This window comes from Delphinapterus leucas, chromosome 13 (assembly GCF_059928025.1).
Source record: "Delphinapterus leucas isolate spDelLeu-1000000601 "Yukka" chromosome 13, BTC_Dleu_Yukka2, whole genome shotgun sequence".
Classification (NCBI taxonomy): Eukaryota; Metazoa; Chordata; class Mammalia; order Artiodactyla; family Monodontidae; genus Delphinapterus; species Delphinapterus leucas.
The window spans coordinates 42788985-42810083 of record NC_143141.1 but is presented as its reverse complement, the minus strand read 5'-3'; the positions used below and the strand labels follow the sequence as shown (position 1 = coordinate 42810083).

At 39.7% G+C, this 21099-nt stretch overlaps 1 long non-coding RNA gene across 1 annotated transcript in view; it reads right to left on the bottom strand.

The window, feature by feature from the left end:
• Positions 1–1608: 1608 nt before the first annotated feature.
• The window catches only part of LOC149747742 (uncharacterized), a 104712-nt gene continuing 85221 nt past the window's right edge, over positions 1609–21099 (bottom strand). Inside the window, exon 3 of the long non-coding RNA XR_016395435.1 lies at positions 1609–17033. This is a non-coding gene — a long non-coding RNA (uncharacterized LOC149747742). The remainder of the gene's footprint in view (positions 17034–21099) is intronic.

Below are 21099 nucleotides of genomic sequence, written 5' to 3'. Positions count from 1 at the left end.
GAATGACCATTCAGGTGGGCTTGAGAGAAACCAACTCATAATAGGTAACCTTGGCCACATGTTCATTTGATGTCCCATAATCAGTTCTTCTGTCTCTATCATAGTGCAGTGGCACATCTGGAGCTATTTTTCAAATGGTGGATAATTCTTCACTGAAGTTGACATAGACTTGTTCTAATACCCTAGGGGTCTACACTATGATTCTTCTATTGGAAGTCACAAGTTCCACATGGCATCCTTTCCTACTACTGATACTTCCAATACCATAAAGTTTGCTGGGTTGTATTGACCAATTGGCAGGGCTGCTCTTGAAAATTCTTCTCTGATTTCTTGTCTAGATTGAGAGGCCTCAGCATTATTTTCAAGCAAGTGGGAACACTAGCCCTTAACAGGAGCACTGGGCCATTTCTGCTGGCCCAGAGGGTTTAGAGGGATCTGCAGTTCCAAGGTTTTTGAGTGCACCAATCCAAATGTTCCCATCCCAAGTCTCAAGATTTCACTTCTTCCTAGTCAGGGCCCTAACTTGGCACAGCTGACTGAAGAATTCAAACTTCTTTGGAGTTGTGCAACTCCTATAACTAAGTCCAGGGTCAAATTTAAGCTTTCTCTGCCCTCTGGCTGCAGGAGATGAGTCTCTGTCTATGGTTCCATGGAGGCCCTCTGGTCTTCTAGTGGTGAACTTGGGTGGAATATTAATATTCACCACTAGTTAAAGTTTTAACAGTTACACTGAATGCCAGGAGCTTGCAGTGCTCCTCCTACCACCAGTGGTGGCAATGGGGACCTCATTGCCACCTGGTAGATGGGTGGGCCAGTTCCGAAATCTCATTTTAGAGTCTACTTCCTTGAACCACTCCTGGTACCAACTGTCTTAGGTTGGTTCTACAGGAAACAGACTCTGAGATGAAGATTTTGTGCAGGTAGTTTATTGAGGAATGCTCTCAGGGATCAACACCTGTAGAACTGGGCAGAAGGAGGCATTGAAATGCAGTACAGTCACAACAAAAACCAGGGGAGTTCTAGAGCAGGTATGGTTGGCCCTTCAAAGTTATCCCACTTTGAGGCAAGGTGGCTGGCCCTTCTCATTCCCACACTGAAGAAACACTGGATGTGGGCTTTCCCCAGGGAGGGGATGTGAGCTTGGGTGAGGTTGATCTCTTTGCAAGGAGGCAATTCCCAGAGAAGAACTCAGCTGAGAGCTGTTATCTTCCAACCTTCCCAGCAGCTGGGGAAAGTAAAGCTTCAGTACAGAAGTGGGAATTTGGGCAATAAACCAGTATCTACCACAGGGATTATAACTAAAATTGCAAGAGAGGATTAGAGCGTAAAGGGAGCCAAGGACAATTCACTGGAGAGACTCCTGCATTTATGTAACAACAAGACCAAGAACTGTCAGAGTAGGGGACACTAGAGATAGAGGAGAACACGGAGAGCGGAGAGCCATAGAAAACATGGAAGCAGATGGGAGGAGTCTATAGGAAGCTGGAGTTTATTAATCCAGTCTCCCAACTTTAAACCTGAGCAACTCCAGAGCAGAAAGAACAAGGGTTTAATTCCAACTCAACCAACAAGTTAGTGAGTGACAAAGCCAGGACCAGCATTCGGGTTTTCTGATTCCCTCTTCAATGTTCTTAACTCTGTGTTACCTCCTTGCAGCATGAGTAGGTGATCTTTCTTACTCAGCCTTGGGTGAGGGCTGGGAAAAGTTAGTGACGCTCTGGAGTGTTCCATTTGTGGGGGCTTGGTTCCTAACTTCGTTACCTCTCACAAAACTCAAGTTTCTTGAATTATGTATATATGGTTCTTCTTGAATTATATAATATATATAGTTCTTCTTTTCACATTGAATAATGTCCACAAAGTGACATTACTGAATGTGAAGGGAGTCACTAACAAGGGTATATATTATTTTTTTAAAAAGCTATTGAGGAACTTCAGAAAAATTTCCTCTGCAGAGTGGATTGGCTGCCTTCCTTGTCATAGGTTTGTGGCAGAAATGAAGGAAATTTCTTTCATTTCTCTGCCTTAAATATAAGACTGAACTTAGTAATACTTTCTTTTTCTCTTTTTTATAAAACTTACCAAGGTGTGCCAAGAATGTTTAGTTGAAAAACACTTACCAGATGAGAGGGGTTGAATTATCATTGAGATGTTATAAGTTAGAAGTTAATTTAGTCTTGTGCATCCAGACGTGTGTTTATTTTAGAACAAAAGTTACCTGCGGGGTGTAGGGGGGAACCTGATGATTGTTTCCTGACACCTGGTGCTATGACACTCAGTTTTCCATATAGCTTTAGAGTTTGCAAGTGAAAGGCTCCATGCCTAGTATGGGGCATTTGGGCCCTACATACATACATTGAGAAGATATTGAAAATTAGAGCTTGAAATTCCCAGATAGCCCTGTGGGAGAAAACAGTTGTCACAAGGGCCTAATGACTTAAGCAAATCCTATTGTCACTCTACCCTCTTCACCACATGGTATGTCCAGTCACTGAAGGACAGAGGGCACACTAAATTAGAGATTAAATATTGGCTGTGGGGATAGAAAGGAAGGATAGAGTTTTGCTTCATCCACCTAGTATTCCCCTCTGCTTTGTAGGAGGAGAAGAAGGTCACTTTTTTCATTTGTCTTGTTTTGTTTTGCTTTGCTTTTTGACACTGGTGACAACTTTTAATAGGCCAGTAATTTTATTCAGATATTGCAGTTATGATCCCTAGTAGCATATTAAAAATATTCCAAGTCAACAATGTATGTGCACCCCATCTAATGGCTCTAAAGATATTTAATTTCAATATATTCATGAACAGAACTTTGGGGCTGATTCCAAGAAGGCTCAAATTCTACACATTTACTGACAACTTAAACTGTTATATTCAGTGATATTGAGCAACATGAACCACAGTTCCTCTCAGAATACATCTGTGTATCAATATAGTAAATTAAATTTATTCAAGTTAATTTTTAATTCTCAGATGGGAAACAAAGTAATCCAAGAAAAGGCAATTTGTTCAGAGACCTAAGATCTTCACTCATGTTCTAAAGCTAAAACAAATACCTGAATACAATATGGATACTGAAAATACCTGGAAGATTGAAATGTTCAGTTTTCAATTAAGACCTTGGCCATTGTGTGTAGAGAGCATTAAGAGGCAGCTTTTTCTCTCAGGAGGAAACACACATTTACTGAACTCATCAAACTGATGTATAAAATCCAAACTTTAATATACGATGAGGAACATATTGTTGCTCAGAGCTTAGTCCTTGTATACGCATAATAATGATTGTATTTCTCTTAGTAGGTGGACCATATTTCTAACCATCTTCTGGGCCACAGACAAGTCTTAATAAATTTAAAAGGAATCAAGTCATACAAAATACTTTCTCTGACCAAAACAAAATTAAATTAGAAATAAATAACAGAAAGATCTCTGGAATATTCCCAAATACTTAGAAACTACATAACATACACTATATAACTTGTGGGTCAAAAAAAAAAAAAGAAAGCAAAAGGGAAATTAGAAAGTATTTTGAACTAAATAAAAATGAAAACAACAACATATCAACATTTTGAATGCAACTAAGGCAGGATTTCAAGGGAAATTTATAGCACTAGACAGCTGTATTAGAAAAGAAGAAAGGTCTCAAATCAATGACCTTAACTTGCACCTTCAGAAACTAGAAACGGAAAAACATATTAAAACCAAAGTATGCAAAAGAAAGGAAATAATAAAGATAAGAGCAGAGCTCAATGAAATAAAAACAGGAAAATATTAGAGAAAAACATGAAACCAAAACCTGGTTCTTTGAGAGGGTCAATGAAATTGACAAACCTCGAGCCAAATTCATTGGGAAAAAAAAGAGTGAAGACACAAAAAATTTATTCAAAAGGAAATATGTAACCTAAATAGCCTTATCTCTACAAAAGAAATTTTTTTGGGGAGGAAAACCTTCCCACAATAAAATGCTAGGCCCAGACAGCTTCACTGAGAAATCCACCAAATATTTAAAGAAGAAATAATACCAATTCTACACAAAGTTTTCCAGAAAATGAAGGAAGAGTAATTTTTTTTATACCTTTATTGGAGTATAATTGCTTTACAATGTTGTGTTAGTTTCTGCTGTTCGAGTAATATTTTTAAACACATTCTATGAAGTCAGCGTTCCCCTGATACCAAAACTATCCAGGACATTACAAGAAAACTACAGACCAACAGCTCTCATAAACATAGATGTAAAATCGTTAATGAAATATTAATGAATTGAATCCAATAATATATAGAATGGATAATGTATTATGACTAAGTGGCATTTCTACCAGGAATGTAAGGTTTAATAGTCAAAAATCAAATACGTAATTCAGCACACTGATAGACTAAAGGAGAAAAACCACATGGTCATCTTAATAGATAAAAATAAAAGCATTTCACAGATTCAACATCTATTTAGCTAAATACTCTCAGCAAACTAGGAATAGAAGGAAACTTCCCCAATCTGATAAAGGGCATCTATGATTAACCTATAGCTAACACCATGCTTAATGGTGTAAGATTGAATGCTTTCCCCCTAAGATTAAGAACAAGGCAAGGATGCCCACTATAGCCATTTCTACTGAACATTGTGCTAGAGGTCGTAGATAGTGCAGCATGGTTAAAAAAAAATTTTTTTTAATTTTCTCTTCCACTAAGTAAAACTCTTTTTATTCATGTAAGACATCATAATCTATGTAAAATCTTAAAGAATCTACAAAAAGCTAAATGAATTTAGCAAGTTCACAGGATACAAGTCAATGTACAAAAAGCTATATATTTCTATTTACTAGAAACAATCAAAAAATTAAAATTAAAAAATATAATTTACAATAGCATCAAAAATGAACTGTTTGGTGATAAATTTAATATAAAATGTGCAAAACTAATACGCTGAAAAGTACAAAATTTTGCTGAGAGAAATTAAAGAAAATATACATGAATAGAAAGACATCCTGTGTTCATGGATTAGAAGACTTAATATTGTTAAGATGGCAATATTACCCAAAGAAATCTACAGATTCAATATAATTCCTATCAAAATCCCAATGGCCTTTTCTGCAGAAATGGAAAAGTTAATTCTTAAATTCATATAGAATTGCAAGAGATTCTGAATAGCCAAAACAATCTTGAAAAAGAACAAAGCAGGAGGACTCACACGTCCCAATTTCAAAACTTATTACAAAGCTACAGTAATCAAAACAGTGTGGTACTGGCATAAGGATAGACATTTAGGTCAATAGAATAGAATTGAGAGTTCAGAAATAAACCCATACACTTATGGTCAATTGATTTTCAACATAAGTGTTAATACCACTCAATGAGGAAAGAACAGTCTCAACAAATGGTGCTGGGACAACTAGATACCCACATGCAAAAGAATGAAGTTGGACCCTTACTTGACATCATAGACAAAAACTAACTCAAAATAAATCAAAGACCTAAATATAAGAGATAAACTATAAAATTCTTATAAGAAAACATAGGGTTAAATCTTCATGACCATGGATTCAACAATGGTTTCTTAGGTACAACATTGAAAGAACAAGTAACAAAAAGAAAAATAGACAAATGGGACTTAAAATTAAAAATTTTCATGCATCAAAGGACACTGTCAAGAGAGTGAAAATGCAATTCATAGAATGGAAGCAATTATTTATAAATCATATATCTGATAAGGGTCTGGAATATATTGTACAAAGAACACATACAACTCAACAACAAAAAGACAAATAGGGCTTCCCTGGTGGCGCAGTGGCTGAGAATCTGCCTGCCAGTGCAGGGGACACGGGTTTGAGCCCTGGTCTGAGAGGATCCCACATGCCGCGGAGCAACTGGGCCCGTGAGCCACAATTACTGAGCCTGCGCGTCTGGAGCCTGTGCTCCACAACAAGAGAAGCCGCGATAGTGAGAGGCCTGTGCACCGCGATGAACAGTGGCCCCTGCTTGCCACAACTAGAGAAAGCCCTCGCACAGAAACGAAGACCCAACACAGCCATAAATAAATAAATAGGGCTTCCCTGGTGGCGCAGTGGTTGGGAGTCTGCCTGCTAATGCAGGGGACACGGGTTCGAGCCCTGGTCTGAGAGGATCCCACATGCTGCGGAGCGACTGGGCCCGTGAGCCACAACTGCTGAGCCTGCGCGTCTGGAGCCTGTGCTCCACAACGGGATAGGTCACAATAGTGAGAGGCCCGCGCACCGTGATGAGGAGTGGCCCTGCTTGCCATAACTGGAGAAAGCCCTCGCACAGAAACAAAGACCCAGAACAGCAATAATTAATTAATTAATTAATAAACTCCTACCCCCAACACCTTCTTTAAAATAAATAAATAAATAAATTTAAAAATTCACGACATATGTCAATATTTAGAAAAAAAAGACAAACAGCCCAATTTAATAATGGGAAAAGGACTTAACTAGATAGTTCTCCAAAAAAGATATAAAAATGTCCAAAAAGCAAATTAAAATATGTTCAACATCATTAATCATTAGGCAAATGTAAATCAAAATCCCAGTGAGATACTACTTCAGACCCACCAGGATGACAATTAAAAAAAAAAAAAAAAGGAAATTAACAAGAGTTGGCAAGGATGTGGAGAAAATGGAATCTCGTACATTGCTTGTGGGAATGTAAAATGGTGCTGCCACTGTGGAAAACGGTTTGGCAGTTCCTCAAGAAGTGAAACATAGGGCTTCCCTGGTGGTGCAGTAGTTAAGAATCCGCCTGCCAATGCAGGGGACACGGGTTCGAGCCCTGGTCCGGGAAGATCCCACATGCCATGGAGCAACTAAGTCCATGTGCCACAACTACTGAGCCTGTGCTTTAGCGCCCGCGAGCCACAACTACTGAGCCCATGCACCACAACTACTGAAGCCCACAAAACGAGAGCCCGTGCTCCACAACGAGAAGCCACCACAATGAGAAGCCCGTGCACCCCAACGAAGAGTAGCCCCCGCTCACTGCAACTAGAGAAAGCCCGCACGCAGCAACAAAGACCCAACACAGCCAAAAATAATAATAAATTTAAAAAAATCTTATCTATTAAAAAAAAAAAGTGAAACATAAAATTACCATGTGACCCAGCAATTCCCCTCCTGGGTATATACTCAAAAGAATTGAAAACATGTGTTCAGGAACTCCCTGGGGGTCCAGTGGTTAGGACTCCTCGCTCTCACTGCCAAGAGTTCCCGTTCAGTTCCTGGTCTGGCAATTAAAATCTCACGAGCTGCGTGACGTGGCCAAAAAAAAAAAAAAAGGAAAACGTGTTCAAACAAAAACATATATGAATGTTCATAGAGCACTATTCACAATAACCAAAAGGTGGAAACAACCCAAATGTCCATCATCTGATGAATGGATAAACAAAATGTGGTATATATATAATTCAGCCTTAAAGGAATAAAGTAATGATACATACTACAACATGGATGAATTTTAAAAACATTATGCTGAGTGAAAGAGGTCAGACACAAAAGGTCACATATTGTATGATTCCATTATATAAAATATTCAGAAGAGGCAAATTCATAGAGACAGAAAGCAGATTAGTGGTTACTAGAGGCAGGAGGAAGGGAGATGGGGAGTGATTGTTTAATAGGTACAGCTTTTGGGATAATGAAAATGTTCTGTAATTAGATAGTGGTGATGGTTGATTGTGATAACTTAACATAAAATGTGCATGACTTGTACACCAAAAACTACAAAATATTGTTAAGAGAAATTAAAGACTTAAGTAAGTAGAGAGAAATACTGTCTTCTGGGTCAAAAGATTCCATTTAAGATGTCATTTGTCCTAAAAATGACCTATATATTCAATGCAAGATTTCTTAGCAGCAGAACAATTGACATTTGGGCCAGATAATTCTTTGTTGTAAGAGGCTGTCCTGTGTACTGTAGGATGTTTAGTAGCACCTCTGGCCTCTGTCTACTAGATTCCAGTAGCACCTCCTAGTTGAGACAACCAAAAATGTCTCCAGATATTGCCTAACATCCCCTTGGGCATAAAATCGCTTCAGTTAAGGCCCAACGGGGACTTCCCTGGTGGTGCAGTGGATAGGACTCTGCGCTCCCAATGTAGGGTTTGCAGGTTCGATCCCTGGTCAGGGAACTAGATCCCACATGCATGCTGCAACTAAGAGTTCGCATGCTACAACTAAGGAGCCGGCGTGCTGCAACTAAGGAGATTGTGAGCTGCAACTAAGGAGCCTGCCTGCTGCAACTAAGACCCAGCACAACCAAATAAATAAATAAATAATAACTAAAAAAAAAAGAAACTCAATGATTCAATGCAATTCCAGTCAAAACCCCAATTGTAGAAATTAGCAAAGGTGATTCTAAAATCTTGACAAAAATGCAAAAGACCTAGAAAAGCTAAAAGAATTTTGAAAAAGAACACAGTTGGAAGACTTACAGTATCTATTATCAAGACTTTTTCTAAAGTTGTGAAATCAAGACATTGTGATATCAGTAGAATGATGATCAATGGTACAGAATAAAGAGTACAGAAAGAGGCCCACAGAATCATGGCTAATTAATTTTTGACCAAGATTCCTAGGTAATTCAATGGCGAATGGATAAATTTTTTCAACAAATGGTGCTGAAATAATTGGATATCCACACGAAAAAAATTAACCCCAATTCTTACTTCATAGCATAAAAAATATCAATGTGAAACTGATCATAGACCTCAGCATAAGAGCTAAAACTATAAAACTTTTGGAGGAAAAAGAACAAAGAGAGAGAATCTTAGTGACTTCGTACAAGGCCAATATTTCTTAAATAGAACCAAAAAGGCAGAACTATAAAAGAAAAAAAATAATAAATTGGATTGTATTAGATTTCTAAGGTGCCAAACAGGGTGGCTTAAAACAACAGAAATGTGTTTTCTCACACTTCCGGTGGCCAGAAGTCCAAAATGAAGGTGTGGCAAGGGCCACACTCCCTTTGAAGTCTCCAAAGGAGAATCCTTCCTTGCTTCTTCTAGTTTCTAGCTTCATATATATATATACATTATATATGTAATGGTATCTCACTGTGGTTGTTTTTTTTTTTTTTTGCGGTACGCGGGCCTCTCACTGTTGTGGCCTTTCCTGCTGCGGAGCACAGACTCGGGACGCGCAGGTTCAGCGGCCATGGCCCACGGGCCCAGCCGCTCCGCGGCATGTGGGATCTTCCCGGACCGGGGCACGAACCCATGTCCCCTGCATCGGCAGGCAGACTCTCAACCACTGCGCCACCAGGGAAGCCCACAAGTGGGGACATTTTTGGAGTGCTGGAAATATTTTATATCATGATGTGGCAGAGATTATATGACTATATACATGTATCAAAACTCATCTCACTATATACTTAAAATTGGGTATATTTTATAATATATAAATTATACCCCAATAAAGCAAGACCCATCATTCTGAAACTTCAGAACCCTGGGGCTTCCATAGAGAAAAACAGGTAACATCTAAAGGCTTGAGAATCAGGACAGCATCTGACTTTTCAAGAGTCTTTCTGGAACCTGGAAGGCAATTGAGAAAGGCCATCAAAATTCTGAAGAATTTTATAGTCAGCTAAACTATTAACCAAGCTTGAAGGTAAAATACAGCTTTTTTCAGATGTAGAAAGGTTCAAATAAATTATCTCCCACTCATCATTTCTCAGGAAGTTATTAAAGAATGTGTTCCACCAAACTGAGGGATTAAACCAAGAAAGAGAAGGAATCGAAGAAGCAAGGGGTTGAACACAGAAGACAAATAAAAGAATACATAGGAAAGTAGTGATGAGAAGTTCTAGGAGGATAGATGAGTCTCAGGCATACAGAGAACCTGTCCAGACTGAAGCAGAAGAATGAAAAGCTCCAGAAGGATGACTTCAAGAAAAAATGTACCTGGGCTTCCCTGGTGGCGCAGTGGTTAAGAATCCATCTGCCAATGCAGGGAACACGGGTTTGAGCCCTGCTCAGGGAAGATCCCACATGCCGCGAAGCAACTAAGCCCGTGTGCCACAACTACTGAGCCTGTGCTCTAGAGCCCACGAGCCACAACTACTGAGCCCACGCGCCACATCTACTGAAGCCCAAGTGCTCTAAAGCCTGTGCTCCGCAGCAAGAGAAGACCGCGCACCGCAGTGAAGAGTAGCCCCTGCTTGCCACAACTAGAGAAAGCCTGCGCGCAGCAACGAAGACCCAACACAGCCAAAACTAATAAATAAAAAGAAATTTTTAAAAAAAGAAAAAGAAAAAATGTACCTGAAGAATTTGAGTACATTAGCAGACATTTTTCTGTAATGTCAGAGTTTGAGAATTGATCAATAATAGGTATCTGGAAAGCTAAGTAATAGAGAAAATGAAGCAATTACTACTTCCAGGGAAAACAATAAGTTGCCCAACTTAAATAACTGTACACTAAGTGACTCAGTAAAAATATTTACACAGTCATAATGTAGACATTACATATTAATTTAATTAGAAATAGCAATATAGGGTAGGATTTTTAGCACCTTCACTAAAATAGTTCCAGTTTTCATCTTGAGGATTGCTTTCCAAGTGACTGTTGACTGTCACTTCTCACTAGTGTCAAAATGTTTGTCCCTCCAAGATTCTGCTCCCCACTCTAGTTTTCTTCTTTTCTGCTGTGAGGCTGGAAATCAGATGATCAAGCTTATTTTATTGTGTTAAGTTGGACTATATAAAGTATAACTTGCATAAGGTTTACTACATGGTTATGGTGACATTCATATTGGCTTACTCGGAGCCTTTTTTTGTCTTTGTGACTGTGGATAAATTCCTAACCTCTCTGTGGGGGAAATAATAGGACCTATTTCAAGGGTTGTTGTAAGGATTAAAAGTGGTCAAGATTAATTTAAGGTAGATTTAATATAATTCATTTATTTTTTTTCATTAATCAATTTTTAAAGTTAGTAAAACAAAGTAATAAATCAATATGCTATTCTTCATTACCTAATTTGTAATAATGCAATGTCATGAATAGCCAAATCATAAGCTATTTGTAAAGCAGGGAATATGATACCAGTCCTGATATTTCTTTGGTCAAATGTATCTACATGCCTGTTTCAAACTCTGAGGTTTGGCTTCTGACAATAAATAAGTCTCAAATATAAAAATGAGAAATAGTGCCATTATTTCATTAGACATTATGATAAAACTTTTCCCATGATTTAATGAAATGGAAAGATATAGACTGTAAAAATTAATTGATCTGGCATGTAACATACAATTGTATTTTTGTTAATGAGAAATAGGCAATATTAAATAAGATGAAATAAAGATGAGAATTGATTAAAATTAGAATAAATATTTTATTATATGATTTCATAAAAATAGTTTTTAACTATCTTACTGAATAACACATCAAATTTGAAATTTAATCATGTAAAAACTTGGTTTAGCTAGTGTGTCATGAAAAATTTGGTGACCCTGGAAAATATTATAGTTACACCTAAAATGATCAACTACTTTGGTGATTCCAACATATTTCTTTCCTGCTAATGACCTGACTTTGGGATGAGTATTGAGAATAGGTAAAAATAATTATATTTAAGTATTTGAGAAACTATTGATTAGTATTTTTGAAAAGATGCTCTCTGTGCTTCTTTTCCTTAAAGTAAATGCTTTCTTTGATAATTCTTAGGGGACAGAAGAAGGCTTAATTACACCACCCCACTATACCACATATTATTCAGACCATAACAGCATGAGCCAAAATACTCCATTTCTAAAGCCAAGTTTCACGCTTCACAGAAGTATGTAAAAGATAAGGAAAGACTGGTTCCTTGTTAATCGTTGAAGGAGACTTCCTCTTTGTTCGATGCCCTAGACGATATTATTCACCTGGTGATGCCAAAAAAGTCAGATTTGGGAGGAATAATGGGTATACCTTTCTTTTTGAAAAGTTGGAGAAGAGTTATCATGAACACAAGTACTTTCCTAAGCAGGTTAGTTTTAGGAAAGCGGACACATAGAAGTTGAGGATGGGAAGGTTGATTTCCTCAAAGCTATACATAATTAAGCACGTCTCGAAAAGCATTTTGCACTCCCAGTGGTATGAGAACCCTCAGTTTGAAGGCCGTTAGGGTAAACTGAAAAATGGTTCAACGTGCCTTAAGAAAACATTGCCATCTAGTGGCAACTATTTCAAGTCGTAGACACAAGGACCTAAAGGTTCCCTTGACCCTTTGAAGGACACCTCTGATTCAGCCCCAAGTTGCAAAATACCTTTCATGTATATTGTGTGTTACACCGTACATCGTGCTTTCTACATATATTGTTATTTAACATTCCAAGTAAGCCCTTGAGGTGGTGATGCTATTTCCTTCTACAGATGAGGCAACTGAGGAGCAGAGAGGGTAATTTATCCAAGGTCATACTGTTGTTTATTCATTCAAGATCCATTTATCAAGCACCATTACATGATGAGCATTACTCCTGGCTTGGAGTAGGGGCATGGATTATGAGTGAACTCAGAGATGACCAAGACATGATGTCCTTAAGTCATTCCCCATCTAGTGGTAACATGGAATTATGAAAGCTGGGGTCAGGGCGTGCATCGAGGACTGATGTTTGTCAGTGTTCTTGCCACTACATCATGATACGATAAATGCGTTCCGAGGGGTCCTGGAGTCCTTACAGTACAGGATGGAGTCCGTCACACGGAAAGGTAGTTTCCAAGCAAAATGACTCACTGAATTAAAATGTCAGCTGAACAGAGTGCCTGACCTCCCCCCCCACCCCTGCTCCTAATCTGCTATGGGCTTGGAAACCCGATGAGGAAATTTATTTAAAGGGTATTTAACATGAAAGTAAATGACCTGAGAGAAAATCCCAGAAGCTCCCTGAAGGGTGTTCTGTGTGAGCTTTAGAGTATAGCCTTTATTACATCTGTTTTGACCACTCCTGGGACTTTCTTAAGATGTCCTCTCTGAGTCGAAGCCAGGCAGCAGAATTAGCCGGTGAGTTCTGAGTGGGCAGAGTTATGGTCAAATAGATAATTGTGCTGTAATGAGCACAGTGAGTTAGGAGAAACCCACATCCCTTATCAAGGCATGCCTGCCTCCCCAGCCTTGTGTTTAGGATCTCTCCCCTAGCTTAGCACACTGAAGAAATGGACGTTAGTTCTGTTTTTTGAACATTCCAAGTTCTTGCCTAACTCAGGCCTTTGTAACATTTCTCTCTCTCCCTCACTCTTCACAAGGCTGGCTCCTCATCTTTTAGGATTCAGCTTAAATGTCACCTTCTCAGAAAACTCTTCCCTAACCATTCTATCTAATACCTAATATGATAACTAATATCCACCTTATCTATGCTCTCTACCAGCACCCACTTGTGTTCTAAAAATGTCCTGTAGACATTTTTCTACATGAATTGAAGCTGTAGCACGTACCACCTTCTAATATAAACATATTTGCTCTGTTATCTTTATTGTCTATCTCTTCCCATTAGAACGTAAGCTTTTCAAGGACGAGTGTTTCATCTAGTTGGCTCTTTTCTGTATGCCCACCACCTAGAACAGGACTTGGCAGATGGTAGGCGCTCAGTAAATATCTGTGAATGAATGGAATGAAAACTCTTTTCCCCTTTGTCTCATGTAGCTATTCTCAATAAACACAGCCAGACTGGCCTGGTTTTCTTAAATAGATTCTGACAGTTTTACTTGGCAGCTCATGAAGCAGGACTGCTATGGGCCTTTGTTCCAGGAAATGGACTTCAAGTTACCTTCCCAGGGCCCAAGCTTCTCTGGGACATTAGTTCTCTGGGAAATCAGCATTAGGCAGGTGTGTTAAATAGTGTTTCCTAGGTCTGTACTGCCACATCATTCGTTAACTCTCTTGGGCAGGACACTGGATAATGAGGGCAGGGTCTTGTTCAAATATCAGGTTAGCTCTCCCCCATTCCTCACCACAAGCTGCACCCCCATGATCAGCTGGTTCTCCGGCCAATGTGCAGCAGATCTCACCACGGTAGAGTGGGCCTGGAGAGAGTGGAGGTTCTAGCCCTGTCCCATTCCTGGACTGCCAAGTTCCTCCCCTGCTGGTATTAAGTCAAGCATGGGGATGTCTTGTGAAAAGAACAGTATATATAGTGAAGGGCTGAAAAATACACTGCTAAGTCACCGACTTCCATTGAGAGCCTGGGAGTGAGGAAGGAGCAAGTCTCTCAGCCCAGTGATCTCAGGAGGCATTCATGAAGGTCTGATTTATGTACAGCACTACCCTGAAGGTAGCAGTGAAGAATCCCTATGCTGCCCTCTTACTTAGAGGGAACCAGGTTGGGGCTGAATACTTCCCTCAAGAAGGAAACACCAGCCAGCACCCTTGAGCAGCTAGTCTTCCTGACAGAGTTGCTTGCCTCCCTGGTCTCCACTGCCTCACTCTCTATTCATCCTTCTGGACACACTCTCTTTCCAGCTTCTTCCCAAACCCTCTCATCCTCCCTTACCACAGTCCACCTCATGCAGGTCTTTCTGTTCTTGAATGTTACAGGTATTTTGAGCCCCCAGACCTTTGCATGTGCTGTTCCATCTCTACTCCCATAAAAAAGACACTAAGCTAACATCATCTACTTATCTTTTGCATTTCAGCCCCTTACTACCTCCTGGCTTCTGTTTTCACATATAGAGTGACCCAAATTACATTTGCCATTGTGATCAAAGATGTATCTGTTTCTAGTGGCTTCCCTGGTGGCGCAGTGGTTAAGAATCCACCTGCCAATGCAAGGGACACGGGATCGATCCCTGGCCTGGGAAGATCCCACATGCCGCAGAGCAACTAAGCCTGTGAGCCACAACTACTAAGCTTGCACTCTAGAGCCTGTAAGTCACAACTACTGGGGCCCACGCGCCTAGAGCCCGTGCTCCACAACAAGAGAAGTCACCTCAATGAGAAGCCCACGCACCGCAACGAGGAGTAGCCCCTGCTTACTGCAACTAGAGAAAGCCCGCGCGCAGCAGCGAAGACCCAGCACAGCCAAAAAAAAAATAATAACAACAACAACAAAGATGTATCTGTTTCTAAATGTAGAGATTAACGTAGAGAGAATTGATACCTTGTGATTGAATCTTCTGACTTCCTATCCAAGAACACTACTGGCCTTTCCATCTGTTCAAATCTTTTGTGTTCCTGAGGAACATTTTTTTTTTTTTTTTTTTCGGTACACGGGCCTCTCACTGTTGTGGCCTCTCCCGTTGTGGAGCACAGGCTCCGGACGCGCAGGCTCAGCGGTCATGGCTCACGGGCCCAGCCGCTCCGCGGCATGTGGGATTTTCCTGGACCGGGGCACGAAGCCATGTCCCCTGCATCGGCAGGCGGACTCTCAACCACTGCGCCACCAGGGAAGCCCCTGAGGAACATTTTAAAGTTTTCATCATATAGGTCTTGTGCATGTCTTGGTAAGTTTATTCCTGGGAATTTTTCTGTTTTTGTTGCCACTATAAATAGTGTTTTTTCCACTATACCTAACTGATTGCTATTCGTTTACATAAAAGCTATTAGTTTGTATACATTAATTGCAATCTTGTTTTGTTTATCATGGATTTTCCATTTGGGGCTCTTGGGGTTTCCAGATATATAATCATATCTATCAATAGTGATACTTTATAACTCCTCCTTTCCAGTTTTGACACCACTAATTCCCTCTTCTTGGCCAAATGCATTGACTAACACATCTAGAACAATATTAGATAACTGTGGTGACAGTGGACATCTTGTCTTGCTCCTGTATCTAGTGAGAATGCTTCCATTGTTTCCCCACTGAGCATGAAGCTGGCTTTTTGTTGTCCATAAATCTCTGGAATCTGTCTACTTCCCTCTATTTCCACTGTCATCTTAGTCCAAGACACTGTGATTTTTCACCTGTAATAACCCCCAATTTTCATTTTCATTCTTGCCCTGACCAGTTTCACTCTCCACACAACAGCTAGAGTTGAAACATAAAAATCTGATTGGGTTGTATCTCTCTTAAAACTCTCCAGTGGCTTCCCATCCCTTTTAGAAGAAAGCCTAAAATCCTGAATGTGACCCACAGGGCCCTGTGTGATTTGACCTCCGCTCATGCGTTTCCAGCTTCATCATGTACCTTCTCTTCCTTACCACCCTCCTGCTCACAGAGACCTTTCAGTTCCTTGAATGTGATAAGTATCTTCTCCCTTCAGACTTTGCACATGCTGCTCTGTCTCTACCCCTTTGCTAGGCTACTATCATACTACTTACTCTTTGAATTTGCACTTCTCACTGACTTTCTCAGGAAAGCCTTCCCTAACACGTTAGACCAGGTGTTATATATCCTCATCGCACCCTCTCCTTTTCTTTTACAATCCTTTTCACCATAGCACACTTACATATAACTATTAATAGAATTTTATTGTCAGTCTTTCCTGCTGGATTGAGAATTATCCTAGTGCCTAATACATTGCCAGTTCTCAATAACTACTTGTTAGATAAATAAATGAATATAAATTATTCAAAATGTATTAAAGATATAACGATTGCCTCTCTTTGTTCTTATATAAGAAATATCTCAGGTTCTGAGACTGCACAATCAGTGACTGGTGTATTTGCAGGAGAATATGGGATAATATAACAGCAAACAGATTAGAAAGTGGGGAGAAGTTGTTATACTAGATAATAAAGAAATTATCAAAGACTATTGAGGTCATGTCAAAAGGGCTCCAGAGCCAACTTGAAGATGCTCCCAATGGCCAAAGATGGAACAATTTGTGTAAGAAAAATAACTACAATAGATTAAAACACATCAGATATGTTTACCTCTTCTGATACTAAGAAAATAAAAATAAAAACTCACAGTTACGTCTTCCCTGGTGGCGCAGTGGTTGAGAGTCCACCTGCCGATGCAGGCGACACGGGTTCGTGCCCCGGTCCAGAAAGATCCCACATGCCGTGGAGCACCTGGGCCCGTGAGCCATGGCTGCTGAGCCTGCGCGTCCGGAGCCTGTGCTCCGCAACGGGAGAGGCCACAACAATGAGAGGCCCGTGTACCGCTAAAAAAAACAAAACAAAACTCACAGTTAATCTCCTAGAGGATGGTAAGGAATCAGCTCATTCTTTTGAAAATTGTTAATAAAGAGAAAAAAAGCAAGCATTTATTCTGCCTTTCCTGTGTTATGTTTACGTATGGATAACTGAATAGTTAATGAGAGGTAGTGTCTTTTTTTAATGGATATATTCCAGCTAGTAAATGAAGAAAAATGATAGAATATCACGGGTTTATTGCCTAAAATGAATTAATGGTTCTAGGCAATTATTAGCAATGACTGATCACATCATTATCCGATACTTCAACCAAATAGAAGGATACAATACAATGTATAGACATGCCTTACAAGCCTCTGGGTCCAACTACCCATATACAGGAAATAAAGGGGAAAGAGGAACATGTTAAATTATACCATGGGTATGCAATGAGCAAAGTCCAGGCTCTGGAAGACTTTACAGGATAGAAGACTTGATTTCCTCTACATAAAGTTGTGAGACAGAAAAAGAGAGATAGAAGAGCACTTACAGATTTAAAGACGTAAAAGGATACATCAACCATTGCACTGTATAGACCTTGTTTGGATGACTGGCTACTTGAAGATCTTAAGGAATTATTAGGGTTTTTTAGGCATTATAATGATATTGTGGTTAATATAATTTTTTAAAAGCATCCCTATCTTTTAGAGATACATAGGAAAATATTTACAGATGAAATGATATGGTATCTGGAGTTTGCTTCAAGTTAATGCTGATGGAGAGAGGGAGTAGGGATATAAATGAAACAAGATATGCTCTGATTTGATCATTATTAAGACTGCTTGGTGGGTACTTGGGAATTCATTACATGAATCTGCTACTTTTGTATATGTTCAAAATTTTCAATAATATAAGAGGTCAAAAAATTAATAAAGAAAGGGACAGGGCTTCCCTGGTGGCACGGTGGTTGGGAGTCCGCCTGCCGATGCAGGGGACGCGGGTTTGTGCCCAGGTCCGGGAGGATCCCACATGCCGCGGAGCGGCTGGGCCGGTGAGCCATGGCTGCTGAGTCTGCACGTCCGGAGCCTGTGGTCCGCAGTGGGAGAGGCCGCAGCGGTGACAGGCCCGCGTGCCGCAAAAAAAAAAAGAAGAAAGGGACAACATTACATCTGGGCTAATGCCTAGATTCTAGGAGGCATTTTAAAAAGAACACAACTCTGATTGTTGAATGTCTAAATCTTGACAGTTTGAGGCTTCAAAGAGCAGTCGTGTCTCACTGGCTGTGGGAAGCCAGGAGCAGAGCTCACTTCAGAAGCCCAGGGCCTTCTGTCCTGCTTACACCCAGATGATCCAGCTGGCAGGAACAGCATGAAATGACAACTAATATTTATTCCATTTGGGGATTGTCTTGTACTACTTGGATTTCCAAGAAGAAACTTGGATATGGGGCAATCCTTTTTCACTCAAGCCTTTAAAAATTTTGCTCCCTTTCCAGCACTGTCACAATAATGAGCAGCAAAATTCATGAGAGTAAATTAGATTTTTCTGAATGGAGGAAAAGAACACAACTATTCAGTGTAGATCAGTGCTGTTCAATAGAACTTCCTATGATGATGAAAATGCTTTGTACCTCCACTGTTTAATGTGGTAGCCAGAAGCCACAGATGGCTACTGAGCACTTGAAATGTGGCTAGTGTGACTGAGGAAACAAATTTTAAATTTCATTGAATTTTATTTGTTTAAATTATCCTCCAGTGACTAGCAGCTACTGTATTGGAGGGCACAGTTTGACTCTATGTAATGTCTATAGTAATTGCTTCCTTAATGCTTTCTACTATTAACTCAATCACAAAAAATGCTTTATCTTTTCTAGCTAAACAGGTCAGTCAACATTAATTTTAATAGGTATTCTTTTCCTATTCCTATCTCCATTCCTTTATTTAAAAACAATAATAAATGGAGAGATATACCATGTTCTTGGATTGGAAGAATCAACATTGTGAAAATGACTCTACTACCCAAAGCAATCTGCTGATTCAATGCAATCCCTGTCAAACTACCACTGGCATTTTTCACAGAACTAGAACAAAAAATTTCACAATTTGTATGGAAACACAAAAGACCCCGAATAGCCAAAGCAATCTTGAGAATGAAAAACGGAGCTGGAGGAATCAGGCTCCCTGACTTCAGACTATACTACAAGGCTACAGTAATCAAGACAGTATGGTACTGGCACAAAAACAGAAAGATAGATCAATGGAACAGGACAGAAAGCCCAGAGATAAACCCACGCACATATGGTCACCTTATCTTTGATAAAGGAGGCAGGAATGTACAGTGGAGAAAGGACAGCCTCTTCAATAAGTGGTGCTGGGAAAACTGGACAGGTACATGTAAAAGTATGAGAATAGATCACTCCCTAACACCATACACAAAAATAAGCTCAAAATGGATTAAAGACCTAAATGTAAGGCCAGAAACTATCAAACTCTTAGAGGAAAACATAGGCAGAACACTCTATGACATAAATCACAGCAAGATCCTTTTTGACCCACCTCCTAGAGAAATGGAAATAAAAACAAAAATAAACAAATGGGACCTAATGAAACTTCAAAGCTTTTGCACAGCAAAGGAAACCATAAACAAGACCAAAAGACAACCCTCAGAATAGGAGAAAATATTTGCAAATGAAGCAACTGACAAAGGATTAATTTCCAAAATTTACAAGCAGCTCATGCAGCTCAATAACAAAAAACCAAACAACCCAATCCAAAAATGGGCAGAAGACCTAAATAGACATTTCTCCAAAGAAGATATACAGACTGCCAACAAACACATGAAAGAATGCTCAACATCATTAATCATTAGGGAATTGCAAATCAAAACTACAATGAGATATCATCTCACACCAGTCAGAATGGCCATCATCAAAAAATCTAGAAACAATAAATGCTGGAGAGGGTGTGGAGAAAAGGGAACACTCTTGCACTGCTGGTGGGAATGTGAATTGGTACAGTCAGTATGGAGAACAGTATGGAGGTTCCTTAAAAAACTACAAATAGAAATACCATATGACCCAGCAATCCCACTACTGGGCATATACCCTGAGAAAACCATAATTCAAAAAGAGTCATGTACCAAAATGTTCATTGCAGCTCTATTTACAATAGCCCAGAGATGGAAACAACCTAAGTGCCCATCATCGGATGAATGGATAAAGAAGATGTGGCACATATATACAATGGAATATTACTCAGCCATAAAAAGAAATGAAATTGAGCTATTTGTAATGAGGTGGATAGACCTAGAGTCTGGCATACAGAGTGAAGTAAGTCAGAAAGAGAAAGACAAATACCGTATGCTAACACATATATATGGAATTTAAGAAAAAAAAATGTCATGAAGAACCTAGGGGTAAGACAGGAATAAAGACACAGACCTACTGGAGAACGGACTTGAGGATATGGGGAGGGGGAAGGGTGAGCTGTGACAAAGCGAGAGAGAGGCATGGACATATATTCACTACAAAACGTAAGGTAGATAGCTAGTGGGAAGCAGCCGCATAGCACAGGGATATCGGCTCGGTGCTTTGTGACCGCCTGGAGGGGTGGGATAGGGAGGGTGGGAGGGAGGAAGATGCAAGAGGGAAGAGATATGGGAACATATGTATACATATAACTGATTCACTTTGTTATAAAGCAGAAACTAACACACCATTGTAAAGCAATTATACCCCAATAAAGATGCTAAAAAACAATAATAACAAAAACTGTGAGGATTTTGATTTACCACCTTTTCCTCCAGGAGACAAATAGATGTACACAATATTGCTAAAACGGATTATCTAAGCCACACCTTCTATGTTATATAATTTATTCATTTTACAAATATTTAATGAGCACCTACCCTGTGCCAGGCACTGTACCTATTGGTGCTGTGAATATGTTGATTGTAATGGATGCTGTAGTGTGCTGCCATCCTTCAGGACCAAGGCACTCATTCTCCCAGGAGCTGGGGGTGTTGGCTGCCAACAGCTCTTAGCTGAATCCATCTCCAGGAATTACCTGAGACTCAAGCAACTGCCTTGCCCAAGTT